Source organism: Theobroma cacao, chromosome 6 (assembly GCF_000208745.1).
Source record: "Theobroma cacao cultivar B97-61/B2 chromosome 6, Criollo_cocoa_genome_V2, whole genome shotgun sequence".
Taxonomy (NCBI): domain Eukaryota; kingdom Viridiplantae; phylum Streptophyta; class Magnoliopsida; order Malvales; family Malvaceae; genus Theobroma; species Theobroma cacao.
In genome coordinates, this window is record NC_030855.1 from 18,804,698 (window position 1) to 18,813,619 (window position 8,922).

General features: G+C 41.9%; 1 pseudogene; it reads left to right on the forward strand.

Annotated features, from left to right (window-relative positions):
- LOC108662450 lies at positions 2,248-8,435 on the forward strand (annotated as a pseudogene).

Here is an 8,922-nt window from a genome sequence, read left to right on the forward strand (position 1 = left end):
ACCTGACAACCATTAACAGAGTAGATCCAGTTGCATACATGGAGTCATCATGGCCATCCTCAAGTTACAATGGAATTTATCAAGTGACTCAGCATATGACGAGTGCCCAACAAAGTGAAGGAGATTGCTTGTCAAAGGATCACTTCTCATCACTACCTGATAGGGTCCACCTTGATCTCAAACAGAACGACTTCACCGATTTGCTCAACATATGGGATAAGTAGGCGGCTACCACTCGGGCAAATTTTGATAGGAAATATGGCCACATAGCTCGACTCCTTAAGGTCCAGATAAATGAACAGTTGTTGAAGGCCATTGTGCAATTTTGGGATCCGTCGTATAGATGCTTCGTGTTCAATAAAGTGGATATGGTTCCCACATTCGAAGAATACTCGGCTCTCCTACAAATCGATCTTGATAATCCGGACAAGATATATTGGAGAGGACAGAAGACCGGACACAGGCAAAAATTAGCCAAAATGATGGGTATTACCCTGGCGGAAGTTGATCAGAATCTAAGGAAAAAAGGGGACAATGAATGTATCCCGTGGAGTTTTCTACGTAGCTATATCATGAAGCATCGGGACACCGAGCAAGGACAGCTTGTGATGGCCTTGGGAATTTACGGGCTAGTGATCTTTCCCAAGGTCTTGGGACATATAGAAGTCGAAATTATAGACTTCTTCGAGCAAGTCATCAACAAGGCCAATCATTCGCCCTCTATTCTAGCGGAAACTCTCAGATCACTGAATTACTGTCGAAGAAAATGTGAGGGACGATTTGTGGGATGTGTACAGCTTCTTTCCATCTAGATAGTGAGCCACTTTGAATGCAAGGTTGATAAGTTCAGAAAGCCATTTCATCCGCAAACCGCCCCTATCAAAGAATTTTGTGAGAGTGAATGACCAGAAAATAGGACTAAGGAACAATGGATCTCTAGACTTCGGGAACTCATGAGTGTGGAAGTAACATGGAGAGCCCCATGGATGCCGCATCACCCTGTCTTATACAAATGCGAAAATGAACCTTGGGTACCGTTAATGGGGCCATGGGGAGCCATCAGTTACGCCCCAATTATGGTGAGAAGACAATTTGGGTCAGAGCAGTTTGTGTCGATGACACACCGACTTAATATTTTGGAGTTTGCTTATGGAGAGTCGGGTTTTCTAAAAAGGATTGAAGAGATTGTGCAAGCTTGGAAGAAAACCAGCCGAGTGGATTAAGGGAGGTACATCGATGAAGTGACTACAAGATATCAGATATGGCATGACCAACGAGTTAAGGATGTGGTATATCCGAAAGAAGATGCACTACGTGGCCCAGTTGATCTAGAACCACGAGACGCTTTGCTTGAAAGTGAGTTGGCTCGAAAGAAGTCCGAAGCTGAAAATGTCGGTTGGAAGCAACGGTATGAAGACCTCCAAAAAGAGTGTGAGAAAATGAAAAAAGAAGTAAGTAAGCAAAGAAAGAAAGTCCGAAAAATGGAAGGGAAGTATGAGAGCCTGAATGATAAGTTTTTCTGCCACAACTAGTGAACTTCAAAGGGAAATACAGGTGAGAGAAAATCGAGGCAATGAACTTCAAATGCACAATGATGGGCTAAGAAGACAAATGCGATTCCAACAAGAGTCCATCCAATTACTAAGACAAGAGTATGAAGAGCTCGAAAGGGTCATGACGACTTATCAACAGGAATATGAACGCCTCAAGCAACAGAGCACCAGAATTCAAGAATGGGGTGAATCTTACAAATAAGCTTATACAGAGAAACACGACCAGATGGATTACTTGGTTTGGCAAATGAGGGAGGTGGCTTACAAGGCGAGAAGCATGGCTTGGAAGACGGACATATTAAAAAGCCAGATTTTTCCAGTGGGAAAACAAGAGCAACAGTTGATCAAGCATTTAGATGAGGTGTATAGCCATTATAATAAGATTGGCGAATATTTCTAGATGGCTTCTGAGTTGTAATCAAAGACAAATACCTTATGCAATGGATGACTTTGTTGTTGGGTGTCATGTGACGAATACTTTTAGTACATAATCATTCATACATGCATAAATCATCATCTCATTACATCTAAAAATAAAGATAATGGGTTCATTCATGCATCAAATACGCATCTAATTCATGTTTATGATCAATAATAAGGTTCCAAAATAGCTCAACCACCTAAGCCAAGTGACCAACGTGTTCATAATACACGTCAGCGAGCAAGGATCATGGAAGAATAACAAAGAGAGCGAATGGACAGAATGGAAAGAGCTCAGGAAGAAATGAGAGAACAGTTAGCAAAGATGATGGAATTGATGATGAGTCTCAGTAAAGGAAAAAGAGCGATTGAAGAGCCAGCTCCGTCAGAAAACCCACCAGCACAAGACAGTGGAAACCAAAGGGATGATCCATTCTATCCCCCAGGGTTCACTCCACCACATGCCCAAACCTCTCAAAGGGTCCACCCTCAAGTGATGCCATCTGTTTATTACAATGCACCACCCCCGCTGGGCCATCAACCGACTCATGGGCAATTTGGGCCATATTCTTGGATAAATCCTGCTGAACCAATACCCATCCCAGATTTAAACGATCCAAAAGAGCAAGAAAAACTAAGCAAGGACTCGTCACAAACAGGAGAAAATGAAAAAGACCAGAAAAAGTATGATCTGTTAGAAGAACGTCTTCGTGCTATCGAAGGAGTTGATAGGTTTGGTACCATGGACGCAACCGAGCTGTGCTTAGTGCCAGATGTATTGATCCCTGCCAAGTTCAAGGTTCCGAAATTTGAAAAATATGACGGAACAAAATGTCCCATGGCACATATTACCATGTATTGTCGGAAGATGGCTGCACAGTCTCACGATGATAAGTTACTGATCCATTTTTTCTAAGACAACTTGACTGGGTCAGCTGCTCAGTGGTACGTACAGCTAGATCGAAACCGTATTAAGACTTGGAAAGACTTAGCAAGAGCCTTCATAGCTCAATACAAGCATGTGGCTGAATTAGCCCCTGATCGGTTGTCATTACAAACTATGGAGAAGAAGCAAAGCGAGAACTTCAAGGAATATGCCCAAAAGTGGAGAGATACAGCAGCGCAAGTTCAGCCACCTCTCACTAATAAGGAGATGATTGTTTTGTTCATAAATACACTCCGAGCTCCATTCTATGAGCGCTTGATCGACAATGCCACGAAAAACTTTACAGATTTGGTCTTATCGGGAGAAATAATAGAATGAGCTATCAAAAGTGGAAAAATTGAAGGGCATGAAGTTGCCAGCTCAAAGAAAGGGAGTACACCCAAGAAAAAAGAAGGGGATGTGCAAGCAATCGCTCACGACAGCCAACAAGCCCACAACTTTAACCCATATTACCCATACCCTCCATACCAACCCTTCTATCCGAACATAGGCAACATCGCACAAAACCCATATGTGTACCAACTTGTCCCGCAACCAACATTTCAAACCAATATTCTTCCACAAACTCCACCACCAAGATCGGTAGCTTCAACCAATAATCCTAGCCATGGTCAAAGAGGACCTAAAACTACCCTAGAAAGACCGAAGTTTGATCTTATTCCAGTCCCTTACACTACATTGCTGCCACAACTCATAGAAAATTGACTCCTTGCTCGAATCCCTTTAGAACCACTCTGACCACCTTTCCCGAAATGGTATGACCCGAATGCGCATTGTGATTACCATTTTGGAATTCAAGGGCACTCCACCGAGAATTGTACTGCTTTAAAACATAAAGTTCAAGCGCTCATTAAGACAGGACTTTTAAATTTTGCCAAAAAAGACAGTTTGAGTGTTGATGGGAATCCGTTACCTAATCATGGAAGACCGACTGTGAATGTCATACATGAAGGGATGATTTGAAGGGTGAAAAAGAGTATTGATTATATTCAAACGCCAATGGATAAAGTGTTTGAGGCGTTGTCCAAGATAAATGCCATCACTCCAGAACCCATCGACACAAAGAAATTGGGGCATGATCTCGCTTATTATTGCAAATTTCATATGGGGGCAATTGGGCATTCCATTCAAAATTGTGATAGCTTTCGTCGTAAGTTGCAAGAATTGATGGATTCATCGGTAATTGAGTTTTATGAAGAAGCCGAAGAGAATTTGGTCGGAACCATAAATGAAGACACCCCAGCTGAAGTGGCATCAAGTTCATTCAGGGTGAACAAACCTAAACCTCTCACCATCTTCTATGAAGAAAACAGAAGCCCGATGAATGATACATCCCCTACTATGATCAGAAGTGGTATTACCATCGAAGTCCCCAACCCATTCCCTTACAAGAGCGATAAGGCTGTCCCATGGAATTATAAGTGTAATATTTTGGGCACAGCTTCATCCGCCCCCCAAGCATCTTCTAAAGATCTAACTGGTGTGGGGGGTATAACGCGAAGTGGGCAATATTATTCCCCTGAGATAGCTGAAAGAGTTGGAAAAGGGAAACCAGCACAGGGAGAGGGAGGCCTAAAGAAAGCAAATACCTTTTCCAAGGATAAAGTTGACGAATCTGTAGTTGCTCCGAACAATGAGGTCAAAAATCCTGTTACCGAGAAAGAAGCGAGTGAATTTCTCAAGTTTATCAAACACAATGAATACAGCGTGATAGAACAATTAACCAAGATGCCCGCTCGCATCTCGTTGTTGTCCTTACTGTTGAATTCGGAAGCACACAGGAACGCACTACTCAAAGTCTTGAACCAAGCTTATGTGGCACAAGATATATCAGTGGAAAAGTTAGACCACATCGTGGGAAACATTACAGTGGGGAACTTCATTGCCTTTAATGATGAAGAAATATCATCGGGTGGTCGAGAAAGTAACAAAGCTCTGCACATTACCATTAAATGCAAGGAGCATGCCGTACCTAGGGTCTTAGTCGATAATGGTTCAGTTTTAAATGTCATGTCTCGCTCTACTTTAACCAAGTTGCTAGTAGATGTGTCGTATATGAGAACCAGCCGCATGGTTGTAAGGGCTTTCGACGGGACCATAAGGGAGGTGGTAGGGGACATTAAACTACCGATAAAAATTGGCCCTTGCATTTTTTAGGTCCAATTTCAAGTCATGGACATTGCCCCATCATACAATTGCTTGTTAGGGCGTCCATGGATTCATATGGCTGGAGTCATACCATCTTCCCTTCATCAAAAAGTTAAATTCATAGCTGAAGGCCAACTGATAAGTGTATGTGCGGAGGAAGACATACTGGCTATTCAACCATCATCTGCTCCCTATGTAGAGGCAACAGAAGAAGTCCCAGAACACTCTTTCAGATCTTTTGAATTTGTTAATGCTACTTATGTGGGGGAAAGAAAAGTGATACCGACCCCTCGTTTGTTAGTAGCCACTAAAATGGGGGTTAAGCAGACTGTGGGTAAAGGATGTCGTACCGGTTTGGGGTTAGGAAAGAATTTACAATGAATTAACCGTTCTCTGACTCCAATAAAGAATGAAGAAAAGTTTGGTTTGGGGTACAAGCCTACCAAGGAAGAGAGAAGGAAACTGACAGCTCAAAAGAAGATTAAAAGGATGGCTCAACTTGAGGGAAAGGAAGAAGAATTCGGGGAACGGACAATCCCACACCTATATGAGACTTTTCGCTCTGCAGGTTTCATTCATCCCGAAGCGCCACCAAAGGTCAATCAGGTTCTACGGATATTTGATGAGTTATCAATCCATATGATCAGAGATGAAGAACCTGATGGGAAGATCCCTGTGGTGTATCCAGTACTGCCAGGAGAGGAGCTAAGCAATTGGACAGCCACGAAACTGCCCATCATCTTTAAGTCTTCCAAAATGTAATGAACAATTTTATCTAAATGCCTATGCCCAAGGGTGTTAAGATTAATTTCCTGTTTAAGTAGGGCTTTCTGTTACCTTCATCATTTGAATAAATGACAATGCATAATGTGTTTCATAATTCATCAATCTTTTTGCATATTTCCTTTCATCTATTCTTTTAGCCAATAAATACTTGCCCATACACCCGTCCAACTTTACCTGTTTGCAGGTCTTTAAATAATGAACACGAAGACAATCTAGACAACGATTTGAATATCGATTTTGAGATAATTCCGAACATTGATGAATTGAAAAATGAAGAGGAGGTGGATGACTACAGCTTACCCCCTGATTTGTCGAGAATGTTGGAACAGGAAGAAAAGGAGATTTTACCTCATCAGGAACTCACAGAAATGATTAACCTCGGAAATGGGGAAGAGAAGAAAGAGGTTAAGATTGGCACCTCGCTGTCATCCGATGAACGGCAGAAGCTGGAAGAATTGCTCCGTGAATATGTGGACGTGTTTGCTTGGTCATATCAGGACATGCCAGGTCTTAATACTGACATGGTTGTTCACAAGTTACCTTTGGAACCAGATTGCAAGCCTATTAAACAGAAGTTGAGAAGGATGAAGCCAGAGATGTTGCTGAAGATTAAAGAGGAAGTAAAAAGGCAATTCGATGCTGGATTTTTAGAGGTGGCTAAGTACCCTGAATGGGTAGCTAATATAGTTCCAGTTCCTAAGAAGGATGGAAAAGTTCGAATGTGCGTCGATTATAGGGATTTGAACAGAGCGAGTCCGAAGGATAGCTTCCCTTTGCCACATATTGATACTCTTGTGGACAACACAGCAAAACATGCTTTGTTCTCATTCATGGATGGCTTTTCTGGTTACAATCAGATTAAGATGGCACCCGAAGATATGGAAAAAACAACGTTCGTAACCATGTGGGGAACGTTTTGTTACAAAGTAATGCCATTTGGATTGAAGAATGCAGGCGCCACCTACCAAAGGGCAATGGTAGCTTTGTTCCACGATATGATGCATAAAGAGATAGAGGTATATGTGGATGACATGATTGCAAAATCTCATACAGAAAGGGATCATACTGTCAATCTCAAGAAACTATTCGAGAGATTGCGAAAGTTCCAGCTCAAGTTGAATCCTGCAAAATGCACTTTCGGTGTAACTTCTGGGAAATTGTTGGGGTTTATAGTAAGTGAAAAAGGAATTGAAGTGGAGCCGGATAAAATACGAGCTATTCAAGAGCTACCACCTCCCAAAATGCAAAAAGAAGTGAGAGGATTTTTAGGGAGGTTGAATTACATTGCTCGATTTATATCTCAGCTCACATGCAAATGCGATCCAATCTTCAAGCTGCTTCGAAAACGAGACCCAGGAGAGTGGAATGAAGAATGTCAAATAGCCTTTGATAAAATCAAAGAATATCTCACAAATCCACCGGTGTTGGTGCCACCGACAGTCGAAAAACCTTTTATTTTGTATTTGACTGTGGACAAGAATTCTATGGGATGTGTATTGGGATAACATGATGAAACTGAGAAGAAAGAACGAGCCGTATATTACTTGAGCAAGAAATTCATGGAGTATGAGTCCAAATATTCTGCGCTCGAAAAGATGTGTTGTGCGCTAGCATGGATCGCCCAGAGGCTCCGACAGTATATGTTGTATCACACAACATGGTTGGTGGCGAAATTAGATCCCATCAAGTATATTTTTGAAAAACCTTGCCTGTCCGAAAGAATAGCTCGATGGCAAGTGCTATTGTCTGAGTATGACGTTGTGTATGTGTCCCAAAAATCAATCAAAGGGAGCGTCATCACCGATTTCCTTGCAGATCGAGCTAATGAAGATTATGAATCTGTAAGTTTCGATTTTTCAGATGAAGATTTGATGGTCGTTTTGCATATAGAAGAGGTTGGTCCCAATGAACTTAATCCATGGAAGGTGTATTTTGATGGAACATCCAATGCTTTGGGGCACGAAATTGGGGCAGTGTTGATTTCTCCGAATGAAAAGTACTATCCAGCCACGGCGAGATTGAATTTCAATTGTACTAACAATATGGCGGAGTATAAGGCGTTGGTAATGGGATTACAAGCAGCAATTGAGATGAAGGCTAACGCGATAGATGTTTACGGAGATTCGGCTTTAGTGATATGTCAAATGAAAGGTGAATGGGAAACTAGAGATCCTAAACTAGTTCCATATAAAAAGCTGGTTACAGAATTAAGCAAACAGTTCAAAAAAATCAGCTTCAACCATTTGCCTCGAGAAAAGAATCAGATTGCTGATGCTTTGGCCACCCTCGCAGCGATGTTCAAAATAAAAGAAGCGGTTGATGTACGTCCTTTTGATTTAGAAGTCCGTGAAGTCTCCGCACACTGCTTGAATGTTGAAAAAGAGGTTGATGGTAAGTCGTGGTATCATGATATCATGCAATACATCAAGCACCAAGCATATCCTGAGAATGTCACGGACAATGACAAGCGAACTCTTAGAAGATTAGCAATGGGTTTCTTCCTTAGCGGAGAAGTGCTCTACCAAAGGAGTCGAGATCAAGTACTCTTGAGATGTGTGGATGTTATGGAAGCCACAAAATAATGAAAGAAGTCCACGAAGGAACTTGCGGAGCTCATGCTAATGGACATATGTTGGCTAGACAAATTATGAGAGCTGGTTATTATTGGTTGACATTGGAATCAGACTGCATAAACTTTACTCGAAAATGCCACAAGTGTCAAGTATACGCTGATAGAATCCATGCTCCACCAGCCTCATTGCACGTTTTCACAGCACCTTGGCCGTTTTCAATGTGGGGAATGGATATGATTGGACTTATTGCGCCAAAAGCCTCTAATGGACATCGATTCATATTGGTGGCCATTGATTATTTCACGAAATGGGTAGAAGCAGCTTCCTATGCCAATGTGACACAAAAGGTGGTGTGCAGGTTCATCCAAAAGGAGATCATATGTCGGTATGGGCTTCCAGAAAGGATCATTACGGATAACGCAAGCAATTTGAATGGTGCGATGGTGAAGGATGTTTGCGCTAAATTCAAGATCAAGCATCATAACTCGACAACTTA